Here is a 12,078-nt window from a genome sequence, read left to right as displayed (position 1 = left end):
TTGCAGCCCCAAAGACTGTAACCTGCCAGGCTCCTCTGTCCATGGAATTCTCCAGGCAAGAATACTGAGTGGGTTGCTACTTCGTACTCCAGGGGATCTTCCTGACCCAGAGATAGAACCCATGTCTCTTGTGTCTTCTGCACTGGCAGGCTGATTCTTTACCACTGGCCCCACCTGGGTCAGTAGTACCCTGGGAAATTTTGTGGAAGCAACTGCTAAAACTTTCTAGAACAATATGACCTCTATCCAGGCTACATGAAATTATCAAAGACAGAGTTCCCTTATGATGAGCTTATAATCTAACACAACAGATGAAGAAATACGTCTTATCCTGAGTGAGAATTAATGGACATAACAAACAGAAGGATTAGATTCCCACAAAACCTTATTCAGATAGTTAAAATGAGTATGCTAAAAAGGGATGGATTAAAAACATTAAGAATGATGGAACGTCCAGGAAGAAGCCTGTGGTAGACTGAATAATGCTCCCATCACAGATGTCCACATCCTAATCCCTGGAACCTGTGGCTACATTCTCTTACACAGCAAGAGGAACTCTGAAGATGTGATTAAATTAAAGATCATGAGATGGAGAAATTATCCTAGATTATCCCAGTGGATGCAATGTCATCAGAAAGGTATCTTAAAAGAGGAAGCAGAAAGGTCAAAGTCAGTGAAGATTTGCAGATGGAAGCAGAGGTCAGAGTGATGCCACTGCTAAAAGGGGGTCACAAGTCAAGGAATGCAGGGGGCCTACAGATAAATAGCCTGGAGACAAAGATTGAAAAGATACAAGAAATGTTTAATAAAGACCTAGAAGAAATAAAAAAGAGTCAATTAAAAATGAATAATGCAATGAATGAGATCAAAAACACTTTGGAGGGAACCAAGAGTAGACTAACGGAAGCAGAAGATAGGATAAGTGAGATAGAAGATAAAATGGTGGAAATAAATGAAGCAGAGAGGAAAAAAGAAAAAAGGATCAAAAGAAATGAGGACAACCTCAGGGACCTCTGGGACAATGTGAAACGCCCCAACATTCGAATCATAGGAATTCCAGAAGAAGAAGACAAAAAGAAAGGCCATGAGAAAATACTCGAGGAGATAATAGCTGAAAACTTCCCTAAAATGGGGAAGGAAATAGCCACCCAAGTCCAAGAAACCCAGAGAGTCCCAAACAGGATAAACCCAAGGCGAAACACCCCAAGACACATATTAATCAAATTAACAAAGATCAAACACAAAGAACAAATATTAAAAGCAGCAAGGGAAAAACAACAAATAACACACAAAGGGATCCCCATAAGGATAACAGCTGATCTATCAATAGAAACCCTCCAGGCCAGAAGGGAATGGCAGGACGTACTGAAAGTAATGAAAGAGAATAACCTACAACCTAGATTACTGTATCCAGCAAGGATCTCATTCAGATATGAAGGAGAACTCAAAAGCTTTACAGATAAGCAAAAGCTGAGAGAATTCAGCACCACCAAACCAGCTCTTCAACAAATGCTAAAGGATCTCCTCTAGACAGGAAATGCAGAAAGGTTGTATAAACGTGAACCCAAAACAACAAAGTAAATGGCAACGGGACCACACCTATCAATAATTACCCTAAATGTAAATGGGTTGAATGCCCCAACCAAAAGACAAAGATTGGCTGAATGGATACAAAAACAAGACCCCTATATATGCTGTCTACAAGAGACCCACCTCAAAACAAGAGACGCATACAGACTAAAAGTGAAGGGCTGGAAAAAAATATTTCATGCAAACGGAGACCAAAAGAAAGCAGGAGTCGCAATACTCATATCAGATAAAATAGACTTTCAAATAAAGGATGTGAAAAGAGACAAAGAAGGACACTACATAATGATCAAAGGATCAATCCAAGAAGAAGATATAACAATTAAAAATATATATGCACCCAACATAGGAGCACCGCAATATGTACAGCAAACACTAACGAGTATGAAAGAGGAAATTAATAGTAACACAATAATAGTGGGAGACTTTAATACCCCACTCACAACTATGGATAGATCAACGAAACAGAAAATTAACAAGGAAACACAAACCTTAAATGACACAATGGACCAGCTAGACCTAATTGATATCTATAGGACATTTCACCCAAAAACAATCAACTTCACCTTTTTCTCAAGTGCACACGGAACCTTCTCCAGAATAGATCACATCCTGGGCCATAAATCTGGTCTTGGAAAATTCAAAAAAATTGAAATCATTCCAGTCATCTTTCTGACCACAGTGCAGTAAGATTAGATCTCAATTACAGGGAAAAAATTGTTAAAAATTCAAACATATGGAGGCTAAATAACACGCTTCTGAATAACCAACAAATCATAGAAGAAATCAAAAAAGAAATCAAAATATGTATAGAAATGAATGAAAATGAAAACACAACAACCCAAAACCTATGGGACACTGTAAAAGCAGTGCTAAGGGGAAGGTTCATAGCATTACAGGCTTACATCAAGAAACAAGAAAAAGCCAAATAAATAACCTAACTCTACACCTAAAGCAATTAGAGAAGGAAGAAATGAAGAACCCCAGGGTTAGCAGAAGGAAAGAAATCTTAAAAATCAGGGCAGAAATAAATGCAAAAGAAACTAAAGAGACCATAGCAAAAATCAACAAAGCTAAAAGCTGGTTTTTTGAAAAAATAAACAAAATTGACAAACCATTAGCAAGACTCATTAAGAAACAAAGAGAGAAGAACCAAATTAACAAAATTAGAAATGAAAATGGAGAGATCACAACAGACAACACTGAAATACAAAGGATCATAAGAGACTACTACCAGCAGCTCTATGCCAATAAAATGGACAACTTGGATGAAATGGACAAATTCTTAGAAAAGTATAACTTTCCAAAACTGAACCAGGAAGAAATAGAAGATCTTAACAGACCCATCACAAGCAAGGAAATCGAAACTGTAATCAAAAATCTTCCAGCAAACAAAAGCCCAGGACCAGATGGCTTCACAGCTGAATTCTACCAAAAATTTAGAGAAGAGCTAACACCTATCTTACTCAAACTCTTCCAGAAAATTGCAGATGAAGGTAAGCTTCCAAACTCATTCTATGAGGCCACCATCACCCTAATTCCAAAACCAGACAAAGATGCCACAAAAAAAGAAAACTACAGGCCAATATCACTGATGAACATAGATGCAAAAATCCTTAACAAAATTCTAGCAAACAGAATCCAACAACATATTAAAAAAATCATACACCATGACCAAGTGGGCTTTATCCCAGGAATGCAAGGATTCTTTAATATCCGCAAATCAATCAATGTAATACACCACATTAACAAATTGAAAGATAAAAACATATGATTATCTCAATAGATGCAGAGAAAGCCTTTGACAAAATTCAACACTCATTTATGATTAAAACTCTCCAAAAGCAGGAATAGAAGGAACATACCTCAACATAATAAAAGCTATATATGACAAACCCACAGCAAGCATCACCCTCAATGGTGAAAAATTGAAGGCATTTCCCCTGAAATCAGGAACAAGACAAGGGTGCCCACTCTCACCACTACTATTCAACATAGTGTTGGAAGTTCTGGCCACAGCAATCAGAGCAGAAAAAGAAGTAAAGGAATCCAGATAGGAAAAGAAGAAGTAAAACTCTCACTGTTTGCAGATGACATGATCCTCTATATAGAAAACCCTAAAGACTCTACCAGAAAATTACTAGAGCAATCAATGAATATAGTAAAGTTGCAGGATATAAAATTAACACACAGAAATCCCTTGCATTCCTATATACTAAAAATGAAAAAAACAGAAAGAGAAATTAAGGAAACAATACCATTCACCATTGCAACAAAAAGAATAAAATACTTAGGAGTATATCTACCTAAAGAAACAAAAGACCTATACATAGAAAACTATAAAACACTGATGAAAGAAATCAAAGAGGACACAAACAGATGGAAAAACATACGTGTCATGATTGGAAAGAATCAATATGTCAAACGGCTTATCTACCCAAAGCAGTCTGTAGATTATGCATCCCTATCAAGCACCAACGTATTTTTTCACAGAACTAGAACAAATAATTTCACAATTTGTATGGAAATACAAAAAACCTCAAATAGCCAAAGTAATCTTGAGAAAGAAGAATGGAACTGGAGGAATCAACTGCCTGACTTCAGACTCTACTACAAAGCCACAGTCATCAAGACAGTATGGTACTGGCACAAAAACAGAAATATAGATCAATGGAACAGAATAGAAAGCCCAGAGATAAATCCACGAACCTATGGACACCTTATCTTTGACAAAGGAGGCAAGGATATACAATGGAAAAAAGACAACCTCTTTAACAAGTGGTGCTGGGAAAACTGGTCAACCACTTGTAAAAGAATGAAACTAGAACACTTTCTAACACCATACACAAAAATAAACTCAAAATGGATTAAAGATCTAAATGTAAGACCAGAAACTATAAAACTCCTAGAGGAGAACATAGGCAAAACACTCTCCGACATAAATCACAGCAAGATCCTCTATGACCCACCTCCAAGAATATTGGAAATAAAAGCAAAACTAAACAAATGGGACCTAATGAAACTTAAAAGCTTTTGCACTACAAAGGAAACTATAAGCAAGGTGAAAAGACAGCCCTCAGATTGGGAGAAAATAATAGCAAATGAAGAAACAGACAAAGGATTAATCTCAAAAATATACAAGCAACTCCTGCACCTCAATTCCAGAAAAATAAATGACCCAATCAAAAAATGGGCCAAAGAACTAAACAGACATTTCTCCAAAGAAGACATACAGATGGCTAACAAACACATGAAAAGATGCTCAATATCACTCATTATCAGAGAAATGCAAATCTAAACCACAATGAGGTACCATTATACGCCAGTCAGGATGGCTGCTATCCAAAAGTCTACAAGCAATAAATGCTGGAGAGGGTGTGGAGAAAAGGGAACCCTCTTACACTGTTGGTGGGAATGCAAACTAGTACAGCCGCTATGGAAAACAGTGTGGAGATTCCTTAAAAAACTGGAAATAGAACTGCCATATGACCCAGCAATCCCACTTCTGGGCATACACACTGAGGAAACCAGATCTGAAAGAGACACGTGCACCCCAATGTTCATCGCAGCACTGTTTATAATAGCCAGGACATGGAAGCAACCTAGATGCCCATCAGCAGATGAATGGATAAGGAAGCTGTGGTACATATACACCATGGAATATTACTCAGCCATTAAAAGAATTCATTTGAATCAGTTCTAATGAGATGGATGAAACTGGAGCCCATTATACAGAGTGAAGTAAGCCGGAAAGATAAAGAACATTACAGCATACTAACACATATATATGGAATTTAGAAAGATGGTAACGATAACCCTATATGCAAAACAGAAAAAGAGACACAGAAATACAGAACAGACTTTTGAACTTTGTGGGAGAATGCGAGGGTGGGATATTTCAAAAGAACAGCATGTATACTATCTATGGTGAAACAGATCACCAGCCCAGGTGGGATGCATGAAACAAGTGCTCCGGCCTGGTGCACTGGGAAGACCCAGAGGAATCGGGTGGAGAGGGAGGTGGGAGGGGGGATCGGGATTGGGAATACATGTAAATCCATGGCTGATTCATATCAATGTATGACAAAACCCACTGGAAAAAAAAATAATAAAAAAAAAAAATAAAAATAAAAAAAAATTTTAAAAAAAATTCCTTAAACTAAAAAAAAAAAAAAAGCATATTCCCTGTTTTGCTTCTCTGCTAATAGAAAACAGTATATTTCAGTGCTCTTCTAAAGTAACTACATTTAGTTAACTAAATGTATGTTCTGTCTATCATTATAAGACAAAACCTTTTATCTTCATTTTATTGAAGTAGTCTATCCAACAATGAAAGAAATCTCTCTTAATTAATTTACCAACAGACAGAATGCACTTAAGTCATTGCATGTATGTAAAGATTTATTATGCCTTCAAAGTATCAGAACCTAACTACTGCATTAGTCCAGGATTATATGATAGGCTTTTGGAAGAGAAGGTAGGGACTATTTTAAAGAGCTTCAAATAGTATGTATCACACACAGATTACATATAATAAATTATTTTGATAATGATATTAACTTCATCTGAAGTTTTAAGTAGGTAAGGAGGCAAGTTTCATTGTAGTAATTTATAAAGAGAGTAATAAATAAATATATATGTACCTCATGTAGACAAATGAAAGCTGGAGTTGTAGATAAATCAACAAATCGCTCATCTTGGATATTAATTGTGGGTGCAATGGCATAAATGGGGTCTTCTTGAGCCTTTCCACCTTTCTCCTCTTCCTCTTCTTGTTCTGTGTCTGTGGTACTGTCTTCCATTTTTCACAATTCTAAAATAAAATCATTCCATATTTAGCTATTTTTGGATATCTTCAGTTATAAAGTAAAATTAATGGAGGATAGGATAATAAAAGCAATTAGAGTAATCTGTTCAATGAAATTATAGATCAGGAAACTTAGCTGCAATCACATTACTATAAAAGGCTACTTTGTTGCAAAGATGCTCTCCATTGATACACTCAAAGCAATTATTTCATTAATTGGAAAAAATAATTAGTAACTAGAATTTAGGTTCCATGAAGGCAGAAAATAAACCTAATATTGTTCACTGAGTATTGTAGTAGGCACTCAATTACTATTCATTGACTGGATTAATAAACAGAACCTCTATCCTTAAAATATAGCACAAAGTTAATTCAAAGTATTTTTGGAAACATAAAAAACAACACCCTGCGGTGCTCCACTCTGCCTTGGGCATGCACTTGTGCACAAGGCCCCCGGGCTAATTGCTCGATACCCACACTGCCTGCTGCCGCCACTGCTCAGGCCCGTATGCTGGTGCACGCTGACACCTGGCCCGTCTCTGTGCTCATGGGCATGTGCTCAACTGTTCCATCAGACTCCACTTACAAAATATAAGCTCAAAATAAAATTACTAAGTATTTCAAGCTGGTGACACCAGAACATTAAACCAAGTACAGGCCCCTCCAAAAGTGGGTCATTTTATCACTGCACAGGTCACACATCCTTGAAAACAGCCCTGTTTATTGACCATTGATTTGCTCATGTAGTCAAGTGGACATAGAGTCATTTCTAAAAGGAGCCCTGTGTTGGCTAGCAAGGTCTCTATTGGTTCACTTTGATGGCATTGGGATGGCGGCTCCTCTGAGAGCTGGTAAGAGGCCTCCATTGCATAGGAGAATGCCAATCTAACCTGCTCTTTTGATCTCCGCATATGTGAATGTGCACTCAACAGAAGAGCACGCCTGCTTTCTTCTCTTACTAGACAGGATAACTTCAACTGTCAGAATTTCTTTTTGCTTTAATTTTTAAAAAATTTTTACACAATTTTTAAAAGTTACTCTCCATTTTCACTTATTACAAAATACTGGTTATATTCCTCATGTTGTATAATACCTCCTTGAGCCTATGTTACACCCAACAGTTTGTACCTCCCTGCTGGCAATCACTCGTTTGTCTATATATTTATGAGTCTATTTCTTTTATATTATATTCATTAGTTTGTTGCATTTTTTAGATTCCACATGTAAGTGATATCATACAGTATTTATCTTTTTGTTTGACTTATTTCACTTAGTGTAATGCCCTCCAAGTCCATCCTTGTTGCTGCAGATGGCAAAATTTCATTCTTTTTTATGACTGAGTAGTATTCCACTGCGGAGAAGGCACTGGCACCCCGCTCCAGTACTCTTGCCTGGAAAATCCCATGGATGGAGGAGCCTGGTGGGCTGCGGTCCATGGGGTCGCTAAGAGTCGGACACGACTGAGCAACTTCACTTTCACTTTTCACTTTCATGCATTGGAGAAGGCAATGGCACCCCACTCCAGTTTTCTTGTCTGGAGAATCCCAGGGACGGGGGAGCCTGGTGGGCTGCCGTCTATGGGGTCGCACAGAGTCTGACACGACTGAAGTGACTTAGCAGCAGCAGCAGCAGCAGTATTCCACTGAGGAGTATTCTCCATCTTCTTTATCCGTTCATCTGCTGATATACATTTAGGTGGTTTCCATATCTTGGCTGTTGTAAGTAGTGCTGCAGTGAACATTGGGGTGCATGTATTTTTTTGAATTAGTGTTTTTTCAGATGTATACCAAGGAATGGAATTGCTGGGTCACATGGTAGTTCTATTTTTAGTTTTTTGATGAAGCCCCCATTCTGTTCTCCACAGTGACTGCACCAATTTACATTCCCGTCAACAGTGTAGGAGGGTTCCCTGTTTTTCCACATCAATGCCAGATCATGTTACTTGTGGTCTTTTTGATGTTAGCCATTCTGACAAGTGAGGTGATATCTCATTGTAGTTTTGATTTGCATTTCCCTGATGATTAGCAATATTGAGCATCTTTTCATGTGCATTTTGGCTGGCCATCTACATTTCCTCTTTGGTTAAACGTGTTTTCAGGTCTTCTGCCCATTTTTTGATGGATTGTTTTATTTGATGTCGAGTTGTATGAGATATTTATATATGTTGGATATTAATTCCTTATTGGTCATATCACTTGGAAATATTTTCTCCCATTCAGTAGGCTGTCTTTTCATTTTGTTGATGGTTTTCTTTGCTGCACAAAAGCTTTAGGTTTAATTAGGTTCGATTTATTTTTGCCTTTATTTCCTTTACTTTAGGAGAGGGTCCAAAAATATACTGCTGCTTTATGTCAAAGAGTGTTCTGCCTATGTAATTTTAAGGTTTTGTTGAGCACGTATCACCTCTCATGTCTATGTTATCCCTACTCTGATGATAGGGATTCTCCTTCCTTTAATATGGAAAATATGTTCTAAAATATGAATCTAGATGGCATGGTAGGCTCTGATTCCTGAATTTATTAAAGTGGTCACAGGCATATCACTGATTCATTGTTTTCTCCTCTCTAAAATGGAAGTGATAGTAACTAATTTTTCTATTTCATAAAGAAAATGCATATTAGATGTAATAATGCCTCTGGGCTTCTAGCTTCCACTCTACTATCTCAGTTTTCTGCCGCAGCCATAGACCGCACACGCACTTGCCTTCCTCCTCTCGCTACAATAACATGTCACAGGTAAGCATGCACTTCCATCATGAAGTACTGAATGTCTGGCTGTTTTTCTTTATGTGATATTAATAGTAATTGATATTGTTTGGACTGCCCCTTCTTTAACACACACACTTTTAATGCCATAATACAGTTTTTTAAAAAATAGAACCTGTTATTATTAAGGTATCACAACCTTAGTCAGTTTATTGCTTAAGTCTTCAGGGAACTGGAAATGGCTTGATGACATATCTAGATTTGTGTTAATAAGCTAAAATATGTATGTTCAATCATTTCATGGATGAAAAATTTTAGAGCTTTCCCAACAAAACATTTTCTTCAGAAAATCAGGTCATAACTGTTATTTTCAGCTTTTTCTTTTAGCCTTTTCTTTAAGAAATATGTCAAACATAACCATAGTAACTTCAACAAATAACAATTCATGAGTAATTTTGTTTTATCTAAACCTTTCACTTTCCATCTCCACTCTCCATATTATTGAAGCAAAACCTAGACATCTAGACTTAATAATATATACTGAAGAACTCCCTAAATATCTCTGTATATTTGTAGAGATAGTTCTCATTTCATTTCACAGCTGCAAGGCACACCTTTGCATGGGTATGCCATAAGCTATTCAAATAATCCCTTATTTATAAATATATGGAATGTTTCAGTTTTCTGCTATTACAGTTTTGCAAAGTAAAGTACACCAATTTATTTAAAAGTATATTTTCAAGGCTCTTGGAATCTTTATAATCCAGATGGCATTAACCTGGAAATGGAAGCTCAGGCTATCTTTTCAGAGCATTGCACCTTTAAATACAGTACAGCTTACCTGGGCAACGAAAGAAGATGCCATACCGAATTTGCACAAATTCCTGAGTCTGTTGATGTTTTCAGGCTCTATTATCTTGAAAACAGTCTAAATATTTTATGGCAGGTAAGACATTTTACATAGGAAAGCAACTAAAGGACACTAATTGAATTCTGATAGACATTATCAGACAAAGTTCAACCTTTAGAAAAGAAAGGGAGAGTAAGAAAGTAAAAAAACACAAGACAGGCAAGTGCAAAAGTCTCATGTGAATTAAATATAAAACACTAATCAATCTAGTTAAATATAGTGACAGAAAGGCTTTAAGTAGATACCAAAGTTTAATAGACAAAAAAAATTCAAGGATTACTTAATATAGCAAAGCCCATTGTACTAATATTATCATGCTGCAGTCAATATTAATTGAGAGCCATAAATATAACAACAATATATACTCGCAGGCCACAGTGATATAAAAAAGAGAATATTTATGAAACTTCTAAATGCCTGGTGTAAGAACTATATAGCTATCAAGTATAGTGATTCTAGAGCCATATATCTCCATAATACCTAAATCAATTAAGCAAACATTTATTGAGTTGTTTTATGAAGATCAAGAGTCTACAAAGGTGTAAGCAATTTACAATCTAAAGAGGAATGAATGCAGGGAAATAATTTCTGTGTCATACAAGATAAGTTACAATCAGTCATTTCAATTGCGTCCGATTCTCTGCGACCCCATGGACTACAACATGCCAGGCTTCCTTGTCCATCACCAACTCCCAGAGCTTGCTTAGACTCATGTCCATTGAGTCGGTGATGCCATCCAACCATCTCAGCCTCTGTCGTCCCCTTCTCCTCCTGCCTTCAATCTTGCCCAGCATCAGGGTATTTTCCAGTGAGTCAGTTCCTTGCATTAGGTGGCCAAAGTATTGGAACTTCAGCTTCAACATCAGTCTTTCCAATGAATATTCAAGACTGATTTCCTTTAGGGTTGACTGACTTGATCTCCTTGCAGTCTAAGGGACTCTCAAGAGTCTCCTCCAGCACCACAGTTTGAAAGCATTAATTCTTTGGCACTCAGCTTTCTTTATGGTTCAACTCTCACATGCATACATGAAAACCATAGCTTTGACTATATGGACCTTTGTCAGTAAAGTAATGTCTCTGCTTTTTAATATGCTGTCTAGGTTTGTCGTAGCTTTTCTTTCAACGAGCAAGCGTCTTTTAATTTCATGGCTGCAATCACCATCTGCAGTGATTTTGGAGCCCAAAAAATAAAGTCAGCCACTGTTTGCATTGTTTCCCCATCTGTTTGCCATGAAGTGATGGGCAGATGCCATGATCTTTGTTTTTTGAATGTTAAATTTTAAGCCAACTTTTTCACACTCCTCTTTCACTTTCATCAAGAGTCTTTTTAGTTCCTCTTTGCTTTCTGCCATAAGGGTGGTGTCAGCTGCATATCTGAGGTTATTGATATTTCTCCCAGCAATCTTGATTCTAGCTTGTGCTTCATCCAGTCCAGCATTTCACATGATGTACTCTGCATATAAGGTAAATAAGCAGGGTGACAATATATAGCCTTGACATACTCCTTTCCCAATTTTGAACCAGTCCATTTTCCATGTCCTGTTCTAACTGTTCTTCTTGATCTGCATACAGATTTCTCAGGAGGCAGGTAAGATGGTCTAGTATTCCCATCTATTTAAGAATTTTTCACAGTTTGTGGTGATCCACACAGTCATAGACTTTAATGTAGTCCATGAAGATAAAATAAACCTAAATAAAAAGCAGTTTTCTTAGAAATGTAGGTAAGGCTTAAAAAGAAACTTGTATCCTTGAATTTAGATTTTAATCTATATGTATTGGGAGCCATTACATTTTTGGCAGAGAGGAGTTATCTGAATTTGTAAAGATGTTGCTGGCAGTGAGAAGAATGGTCTGGAAAGGGTGTGAATTTGGAGGCAAGGAAACAATTTAGAGGCTTTGAGCCAGTCCCTGTACTATGGGTAGCAGATGGATGCCATAGTGAGCAAAACCAGACAAGTCCCTGACCTCAGGGAGGTTCACAGACTGGTAAGTAAGATGGCAATTAATCACAGAATCACAGAGATAAATATAAAAATTATGAGTAACTGAAAGAGGTGCTGGGAAAGCAT

At 37.1% G+C, this 12,078-nt stretch overlaps 1 protein-coding gene across 1 annotated transcript in view; it reads right to left on the bottom strand.

Moving 5' to 3' along the window:
• The window catches only part of CHM (CHM Rab escort protein), a 221,307-nt gene that overhangs the window by 70,873 nt on the left and 138,356 nt on the right, over positions 1-12,078 (bottom strand). The window lies entirely within an intron of this gene.

The sequence above is a fragment of the Cervus canadensis genome, chromosome X (genome assembly GCF_019320065.1).
Source record: "Cervus canadensis isolate Bull #8, Minnesota chromosome X, ASM1932006v1, whole genome shotgun sequence".
NCBI classification, from domain to species: domain Eukaryota; kingdom Metazoa; phylum Chordata; class Mammalia; order Artiodactyla; family Cervidae; genus Cervus; species Cervus canadensis.
Note: the sequence above shows the minus strand (reverse complement) of the source record. Positions and strands in the feature narration are given on the sequence as shown.